The sequence below is a fragment of the Mus caroli genome, chromosome 6 (assembly GCF_900094665.2).
Source record: "Mus caroli chromosome 6, CAROLI_EIJ_v1.1, whole genome shotgun sequence".
NCBI lineage: Eukaryota > Metazoa > Chordata > Mammalia > Rodentia > Muridae > Mus > Mus caroli.
Genome location: NC_034575.1, coordinates 10,680,297 through 10,690,794, shown reverse-complemented (window position 1 = coordinate 10,690,794; position 10,498 = coordinate 10,680,297). Strand labels below are relative to the sequence as shown.

Sequence of the window (10,498 nt, the reverse complement as noted above, 5' to 3'; positions counted from 1 at the left end):
GGGGGGGGGTATGGGGGACTTTTGGGATAGCATGGAAATGTAATTGAGGAAAATACGTAATAGAAAAAAATGTAAGAGGAACACGTACAAGAAAAATCAAGTGAAACATGTTTTGACAAATCAGCTGCTACGCATGCATGTTATTTTGTAAACCTTCCAGTAATACCAGGCAAAGAAGGACTTCATCTTGCCATATAGTTCAACAGTGACTCCCCGAGAGCATGGATTTTGCAATAACTCAATGTAATGTTAAAATAAGCTTGATAAGAAAATGCAGTGTGTGGTGTTAAACCTAACTGGATTACTTTTGAATGCTTTAAAAAACTAACCAGCCCCCGCCTCCCCCCCCCCAGCCACACACACACAGCTGTGTCACTAGTTGCATATGTAGCAGAGGATGGCCTAGTCGGCCATCAATGGGAAAAGAGGGCCTTGATCTTGTGAAGATCATATGCCCCAGTAAAGGGGAACACCAGGGCCAGGAAGCGAAGCGGGAATGGGTGGGATGGGGAGCAGGGAAGGGGGGGTTGATAGTATAGGAAGCTTTTGGGATAGCATTTGAAATGTAAATGAAGAAAATATCTAATAAAAATAAATAAAATTTAAAAAGTATACTTTCCAAACATTCTCAACTTTAAAAGAGGTATAAGACATTTAGCAAAAGTTTTATTCCATGCTATTATTTTGTCGGTAAACAAATCTAAGAAAAGTTACAAATTTGACCATATACCACTTAGAAGTATAGAAATGTATAATATACAATAGGTCACTGGGAACTAGATTGAGTTAAAAAGAAAAGTTTACTAATATATTATGAAATATCAGACTGTAAGATAACCTGTTATAAAATCGTTTCTAATTAAAATATAGTTTATGAAATCAGAGACTAACTTATAATAGCTTTTCTGTATTGAAACTTTCGATTTCATTTGCTTTTAGTCTACATTTTTGATTCTATGTAATGTAAGTTGATGCCCACACAAATAACAAAATCACAAAATATTTTTCTTTAAAATAAATTTCTAGTGACATGTTAGCTTTTTCCTATTGTTAGCTACGCTATGTTCTTATGTAATATCGATTATCAAATTGAATGTAAATTAAGAATAGCTAAATAAAATTTGAAAATGCATTCAAACATTTACAAATCATAATTGTATAAATTTTACAAAGTTAAAAATAATATGTAAACAAATAATTTCTGCATCCATGTATAACTTATGAAACCCATACTACATCTTAGAAATTCTCTGTATTCAAATGTTACCTGAATACAGCATCCAGAGGTCTCAGATCTATGCTGCTTTCATCTGATCCATCAGCTTAGAAAATGTTTATAAAAAAAATTTAAAATGCAGTGTAAACATTTCAGCCCTGAACCTTCTTTCTAGGCCTTTGAAAGTTCACTTTCAAGTGCAGTGCCTGGCAATCCACTGAGAATATCTGTGGAAAGCCCCAAAGATAGGTAAAACAGAATTTCTGACTCAGGAAATAAAGATCAGCTGAACAGGATTCCCATATGGCAATGCAGATCAATGGGAAACCAAGATCAGGAATTTACAGTATCTATCCTACACGGTAGAGCATGAAGGTTGTATTTCATTATTCCATTTCTGGCAATGAAAACCCCAGTGGCAGAGGTGGGAGGGGGGCACATGAGTAATGAACAGTATACTTTACTTTAGGTGGAATTAATACTGATATTTTTTTAAACCATGAATACAGTAAATAATTTTTCCACCAAACAATTACCCTACATTAAAAACAAAGAGGTTATGAAAACTGGGAAATACTTAAACAAAATTGCAATAGAAATTTCTAGTATTAATCTTAGTACAAGATTGTATGTTTTATTAAAAAAATAATTTATCACACTTCCACGTTTTGTGACAAAGAAGCCAGTACACACTAAATACAACAACAAAAACAAAAAGCAAAAACAAAAAAAATAAAAAAACAAACAAACAAAAAAAACCCCAAGAGATAACTAACAAATGCTTGAATGCTTAAACACATTTGCAATGTTATCAGCTCTAGTATGCTAATTAATACAATAGGTTCAAATTGTCTCTGAAAGACTCCTCTATGAAGGGCTGCTGCTCAGTATTTCAGTATCCACTTACAGAGGCATTCCCCAGGTATGATGAAGTTTTATTTTCTTCACGTATAACTATGTAACCTCAATCTATTTATTAGTTTTATAACTGCTGAGAGAACATAAATTCCACATTCTACATTAATTCTATGTCAGTTGTAATATTCTGTACACTATCTCACCTACAAACATCACATTAACCACTCAGTTTTTACTCCAGCCTTCCTGTGGTATAGATACACTGCAAACCTAAATCCGATATCCAGAACCTCTTTTCTCTTATTTTAAGAATTACTCCAAAGAACAAAACACATGGTAGCTTGGAACAATAGCAACCTACTTCTCACACTGCTGGACTCTGGATTTCTGTGAATAGTATCTAGGACAATAAAGATCTGATAAGGTCCCTTTCTGTTCATATTCTCTCATGACAGGGAGATTGAAAAGATTTTTGAGGGCATTAAAGTGAATAAAGACAAAAATCCCATTCATGACTTCACTAGATGTCTAAAGCCCCTTTCAGGAATGTCATTATATTAGGGAATCTAGTTTCAACACAAGAATTTCAGATGGAAAAGGACATTGAGCATACATCTGCTTCCCAGCTTCATCATACAAGGAGAAAAAGAAACAAAATAAAAAACAAAACAACACCAACCCCCCCTCCAAAAAAAAAACACACACAAACAAACAACCCTTCACTCCTCACTTCTCTCTAGTATGTCAAGAGTATGTAAAATCTAGGGTCTTCTAGTATCCTTTATGTCTTCTTTTTATCGCTCCAGGTGCCATTAAAAACTATGAAATTTATGTAACAGTTTAAGGATCAACATTTTAAGTCACTGGTAAATCTTAAACTCCTGCTGCTCCTGGATCAACTTTGAAACTTGAAAAGAGTAAGCCGTGCTCCCTTTGACTTACTTTGCTCATCTATGAGGTGGAAACAAAAATAGAATACTTCTCTCGAGGCTACCATAAGGATTAATATTAAGTTAATCCCAGCATATAAAAACCTAGAAGAGCAATCAGGCCAAAGCCATACAAAAAGAATGGTACCCACTTTCAGCATCACTGGTAATTAATTTTTATAAATTTTATCTATTTTATTTGTTGTTATTATTGTTTTATTTATTCACTTTACAGCCCTCTCACTGCCCCCTCTCAGTCACCCACATACAATCCTTTCTGTCTCCCTCCTCACCTTCTCCTCTGATTGGTTGCCCCCCCCCCCCAGGTATCCACCTACCACTGCTCATCAACTCTCTACAAAGTTAGACACATCCTCTCTTACTGAGGCCAGACAAGGCAGGCCAACTAGAAGAAAATAGCCCCCACACAAGCAACAGATTTTTTTTGCTGCAGTTGTTCCAAATCCAGGTGAAGGTAAAGCTGCACATCTACATATGTGCAGAGAGCCTAGGTCCAGCCCACGTTTGTTCTTTAGTTGGTGGTTTAGTATCTGAGAGCCCCAAGGGCCAGGTTAGTTGATTCTGTTGGTCTTCCTTTAGAGTTCCTAACCCTTAGGTGGCAAAATCATTCCTCTTATTCTTCCATAAAAGTCCTCAAGCTCCATCCTCTGATCCCTATGTAATTTTTAATCACTCTAACAACCCAGTGCTGCATTCTGTTTTCCCCTTTGATTTCAGTTTTATTGCATTATAATAAGAAAAGATACATAATTTCAATTTACCTTAATTTCTTAACATTTAAAAACATATTTTGAGTAAGTAGACTTACATCACATTCTTCTTTCCCTTTTGTACCCCAACTCCTCCCAGAGCCCCCTTCAAAACCTATAATACCATTCGTTTTTTATCATATTCTTTAAAATTTATAAAATATTGTAATAATAAAAATGAGTATTATAAAAGGTGTTTGATATAAAACAACAATCAATTGAACAGACAAATGTAGATGTTTGTCTACAGCAATACTGAAAATACAAATGTTTTTCTCAATATAAATTTTAAATAATTCAAAATATATTAACTATATAATATTTTAAAATAATATATCACTACTAGTTTTTTAATGGACATAAATAGATAAAGTTTTTTGTTTGTTTGCTTGTTTTGTTTTTAGTACAGTTTAAAATCTTAGCTCTTACTGTGGTACAAACACAAAGTAAGAACAGTTTTTGGACATTGGAGTTCATTGTAATAAGGCTGTATTTGAATGTCCCTCTCATCATCAAAGGATTTTATCGTCCATAGTAAATAAGCTAAGAGTTGATATTTCTGCTATGCCAAGGAATGAACTGTAGGCAAGATTTTTGGATACAGATTACCTGCTATGGACAAAGCTATTTGACTTGAGTGGTTGTCATCATTCTCAGCCTGCAGGGAACAGGTTACATTCATTTAAGAAATGGTGTGTGGTCCTTCCTTCAGTCTCAGCTCCAAACTTTGTCTCTGTAACTCCTTCCATGGGTATTTTGTTCCCCCTTCAAAGACGGAACGAAGTATTCACACTTTGGTTTTCCTTCCTCTTGAGTTTCATGAGATTTGCAAATTTTATCTTAGGTAGTCTAAGTTTCTGGGTTAATATCTACTTATCAGTGAGTGCATATCATGTGTGTTCCTTTGTGATTGGGTTACCTCACTCAGGATGGTATCTTCTGGGGATCCATCCCATAAACAACCACCAAACCAAGACACTATTGCATATACCAACAAGATTTTGCTGACAGATATAGCTGATATATCCCTGATATAGCTGCCTCCTGTGAGGCTCTGCCAGTGCCTGGCAAATACAGAAATGGATGCTCACAGTCAGCTATTGGATGAAACAGAGTCACCAATGAAGGAGCTAGAGAAAGTATCAAGGAGCTGAAGAAGTCTGCAGCCCTATAGGAGAAACAACAATATGAACTAACCAGTACCCCCAGAGCTTGTGTCTCTAGCTGCATATTTAGCAGAGGATGGCCTAGTCGGCCATCAGTAGGAGGAGATGCCCTTGGTCTTGGGAAGATAGAAAGAAATGGTGTGTGTATAAAGATGGTCTATCCATGAAGTCATTCATCAACTGATTCAATGAACAATGGTTCTGCTTGGAAGGTGGCACAGACATTAGGTGAGGGTAAGATTTTGGCTCATTGGATGTGATGATTTTGAAAAGCATTCATCTCAAAATAAGAGTAACTTATAGAGTCCGTTTCTTCAAAATTGATACAATAATTATAAATATCAAGCAAAGCCTTCAGTCTCACTCTTTGCTGTTCTCTTACAAGCCACCTCCCAAATTAATTTTCTACATCTTTTGACTGTATAAATAATTGTGAAATATGTAAGCTGTACTGAAAACCATAATATAGTATAAAAAATCTAATAAACAATCCTACTAATAGAGAGGCTGAGATAGGAGAAGCATGATTTCAAGACCATTATGTGGCACAGAGCAAGAACCTGCCATGTACAAACAAGCAGAAAGTATATATGGATTGTACAACACTGGACCTATTTTTCCAATTACCAAATTACACAGACCACTGGATGAAAGCTGACAAATTTCTAACTCCTCATATTTTTGAATTTCAATCAATTGGGATATGTTGGTAATATTAATTTTCATATTAAGAGATATTAAGGAAAAGTGATTGTTACTTCCTGTTAATTTTCTGGTTAGAGGTGGAATTATGTTTGTGTGGGTTTGTTGAAAGATTACTTTCTTGCTTTTTCTAGGGTGTAGTTTCACTCCTTGTATTGGTGTTTTCCATCTATTATCCTTTGTAGGGCTGGATTTGTGGAAAGATATTGTGTAAATTGGGTTTTTGTCATGGAATATCTTGTTTTCTCCATCTACGGTGATTGAGAGTTTTGTTGGGCTGGCATTTGTGTTCTTTTAGGTATGACATCTGCCCAGGATCTTCTAGCTTTCATAGTCTCTGGTGAAAAGTCTGGTGTAATTCTGATAGGCCTGCCTTTATATGTTACTTGACCGTTTTCCCTTACTGCTTTTAAAATTCTTCCATTGTTTAGTGCATTTGGTGTTTTGATTATTATGTAATAGGAGGAATTTCTTTTCTGGTTGAGTCTATTTGGAGTTCTGTAGGCTTCTTGTATGTTCATGGGCATCTCTTTCTTTAGGTTAGGGAAATTTTCTTCTATAATTTTGTTAAAGATATTTACTGGTCCTTTAAGTTGGGAATCTTTACTCTCTTCTAAACCTATTATTCTTAGGTTTCATTTTCTCATTGTGTCCTGGATTTCCTGGATGTTTTAGATTAGGAGACTTTTGCTTTTTGCATTTTCTTTGACTGTTGTGTCAATATTTTCAATATTCTATTTTCTGCACTGGAGATTCTCTCTTCTACCTCTTGTTTTCCATTGGTGATGCTTGCATCTATGACTCCTGATCTCTTTCCTAGGTTTTCTAACTCCAGGGTTGTGTCCCTTTGTGATTTNTTTATTGTTTCTATTTCCATTTTTAGATCCTGGATGGTTTGTTCCTATCCTTCAAATGTTTGATTGTGTTTTCCTGTAACTCTTTAAGGAATTTTTGTGTTTCCTCTTTAAGAGCTTCTAGTTTTTTACCTGTGTTCTCCTGTATTTCTTTAAGGGAGTTATTTATGTCCTTGTTAATGTCCTCTATCATGTTCATGAGAAGTGATTTTAGGTCTGAATCTTGCTTTTCCAGTGTTTTGGGGTATCCAGGACTTGCTATGGTGGGAGAATTGGGTTCTGATAATGCCAAGTAACCTTGGTTTCTGTTGCTTATGTTTTATACTTGCCTCCAGCCATCTGATTATCTCTAGTGCTACCTGTGCTGGTTAAGACTGACTGAAGCCTATCCTTCCTGTGATCCTGGTTATATTTGAACTCCTCTAAGTCAAGCTGTCTCTGTGATCCTGTGATTCTGGGATCCTGTGATCCTGAGATCCTGGGTGTGTTAGAGCACCTGGGAGTGGAGCTGTCTCTGAGTGTTGTGGAGCTGGCTGCTGAGTTCTCACCCAAGGTCTGCTCCTTCCAGTCTGTGTGGGCCAGCGCCTTGAGCTGGTGGAGTTCCTGTATGCCTAGGGCACACTGGTCCCAGTTACTCCTGGTTTTGGGGACAGATGTTGTGTTCTCTTCACCTCTGATTCTCTGATCTTAGGTACATTGGAGTGCTTGGGAGTGGAGCTGCCACTGGGTGTTGTGGGGCTCCCAGTGCTGCATTCTTTCCCATATATATTTAGTTTGAATACTCACCTTTCTCAATCTGAATAAATAAGTTATATGAAATACAATGTAAACTTTTCTCATCATTAGTAACTGCATAACTGATCATCCTGCCTCCTTCTTGCTATAGTCTTTACTTCAAAATATTGCTCATGCATCTCCTACTTTCAAATGCTTTAATGAGTTCTTACTGTCTTTGCAAATGTCTACATGTAATATCTGATCAGGGCATGTTAAAAGAGTGGCCAACCAGTAAATTTGCCAAGTTACAAGTATCTCCTTTATTCTCCCAACATGTGAGTGTTTATGGCACACAATTATTCTGTTCTCCCATATAGCATTTGAATTAAGAACAAAATAAAACCACGTTACTGATGTTATCCTATAGGTATGTACATATATAAACATACACTGACACATATATGCCTGGAATAATCATTAAAGAAAATGGAGAAAATTAAAGAGTTCTTCTTTGTGATGGCACAGTTCCTTATATTTCTCCCATTCTGAAGGAAGTGTTTTATTCTCTGAATCTTTGACAAAATTCTATGTCCAGCGTGGAGGATTAACGCACTCACCCATATATTTTCAACACAGAAGATCACGTGGTTAGTAGGACCTTAGGTCTTTACCAACCTCCAAAATTATATGGCACATAGTCAGAAGTCTTAAACTTAAAATAAATTAATGTCATTTCTATAGATTAAAGGAAGTTTGCAGTCAGTTAAAACATAGACTACATGAATTTTTATGAAATTTACAGAACTACAAATAACTTTACATTTATCATATTAAATTTATTCCTGTGAGTTATCATCTATTCTAACCTGTCAAGATCATTCAAAGCTTTATTCTGACTTTCTAAAGAAAAAGTCTAAATTTCTTGGCTAATATATAACCAGTCATTGACTATACCTGTGTATTCTTAGCTCCATCAGAGATTTTTTCTATCGTTTTTTTGAAAAAAAAAAAGAGATTAATAGCCTCCACTTTTAAAATCATACTTTAACAGGGCAAACTTTATCTAGAAAAATTATGGATAAGGAAAGTATGACTGATATAAATTCTCTATTAATTCATTTGTAATCAATAAACGTGTTTCAGGGAAGAATTTGTTCTTTTTGTCATTTTTGTTCATAAGTGTTTCAGAATATCCAACTCCAGTGGACCCAAGAAATAGCAAATGGAGACAATGTAAGAAGAGATATTAGAGATGCATTAAATGTACCTGCCTAAATCCATGTGTTGGTATTCTATCTCCCCATTGTTATTGCTTCTGGAAGGTGGTTAGGATGTGATAGGCTCCAAGTTCTCCTGAAGATACAGGTAAGATGACACAAGTCTGAAGACCCTCATGATCTCTGATATTGACTGTTCAGCCCTCGAATGCATGAGAAATACATTCCTATGAAGTAATTTCTTTTAGTGTATGGAAATTAGCTATAATAGCCCATGTTAAAGTTCTTGAGAATCAAATGCCCTGGTTTTAATCTCAGTTAAACTAATGAATCTTAGTTGAAATAGATCACCAAAGCTTCTGGTTCCATAACTGTAAAATTAGAAGTTAATTAATAATGTTTAGAAGCCCTGTCAATTATCACAATTGTTGTATAATTATAAAGTATAGGACAGAAAGTATTTGTCTGTTCTTTTTGCTTTCTGTTTCCATGATAAAATATCATAACCAAAAGCAACATGAGAGGGAAAGGGTTTATTTGACTTAAATTCCAGATCACAGTCCATCATGAAGCAAAGTCAGGAAGACACCTCAGGTAGGACCTGAAGCATAGTCCATGGAGGACAGCTGCTTCCTGGCTTCATCCCATGGCTAACTCAACTTGCTTTCTTTTACAACTAACATCTATCTTCCTTACAGTGGCACATTCTTCCCTGGAGTGGCACATCCATCAGTAATCTTTGCTCACCAGCAGACCCATACATAACACAAGTTCATGAAGGCAGTTTCTCAACTGAGATTCCCTCTTCCCAGATGTGTCTATATTTGTGTTCAGTTTATAAAAACTAGCCACACACACACACACCACCACCACCACCACCACCACCACCACCACCACCACCACGCATTTCAAACAGACATAGCATAGAAATCTATGATGGTAAGTTACATAGGAACATAGGGTAAGTCACCCAAAGTTTGTTAACCTAGCATATTTTCTGTCTTGGGAATATAACGTTATTTTTAGCATGTCACATCAGAGGATGAGTTATTTGGTTGTAGGGTCCTCTGGGTAATTCTTTTGAAACATTCTAAGTAAGTATTATAAAGTTGACCCAAAACTTGAAAATTGTTAAAGTATCTGTCTCTTATGAAGCTATTCTCTCAAAGGGAGCATATTGCTCCAATCAGGTGATCTCAAAAAGATCTCTCAGCCCATGGCTTGAGATTTAAAATGTATTCTATATGGACAAGTGTGGGTGTTGTTGAGAAAGAGGAGACAATTAGGAATTGCCTTTTGGTGAAGGCTCTATTGCAGAACAGCCCTTTTCCACACTTATTGAATCACCTCATATCCTGTTTCTTCTTCCATAATTTTTAAGGATAATTAGCCATATATTTTAATCTCATACACTTTTAATATCTCATTAAATATTACACTTCCATATAAAAACTTCATATTTTATTTTTTAAGTTTCCTATTTTCATGTAACTTTTGTCTCAACTTTCGGTAACTTTAGTGTTTATTTTGTTAATTGCTCTTATAGCTATAGCCATAAAGTACTTATCACATTGAATGTCATAAACCTCTGCTGTGATTAAGTACAATTTCTAATTCTAACACTGTTTTAATCTCTCATGAAATTAACAGAACTACAAATTTTCATTGATTCTAGCCTGCCAAGATCATTTCAAGTTTTATTCTCACTTATTGAAGAAAAAGGTAGTCAAAAACAGTCATTTCTCTCTTTATTCCATTAGGATTTTGCATGTTTTATTACTTGTCTTCATTATGATTATTAAGAACATGCTCAGAGGAGTCCTAAAAGAATAGATTCACATCATTATTTATTATATTGAAGAAAAAGAAAGGATGACGATTTTACTTCTTCAAACTGTTTCTCAAACCACTCTGGTGTCCACTATATCATATACTCTAGTCCTTGCTGTTCTAAAAATCAACTGAATTCAACTGGGAAAGATATCCACAGGTGTATTCTCTTTACCTGTGTCTAGGATTCATACTACTAGATATTCCCAAAGGGTATCACATACTTTTTCATTGTTCAT

The 10,498-nt window shown here is 35.5% G+C and overlaps 1 protein-coding gene across 1 annotated transcript in view; it reads right to left on the bottom strand.

Moving 5' to 3' along the window:
• The window catches only part of Foxp2 (forkhead box P2), a 520,673-nt gene that overhangs the window by 481,194 nt on the left and 28,981 nt on the right, over nucleotides 1-10,498 (bottom strand). The window lies entirely within an intron of this gene.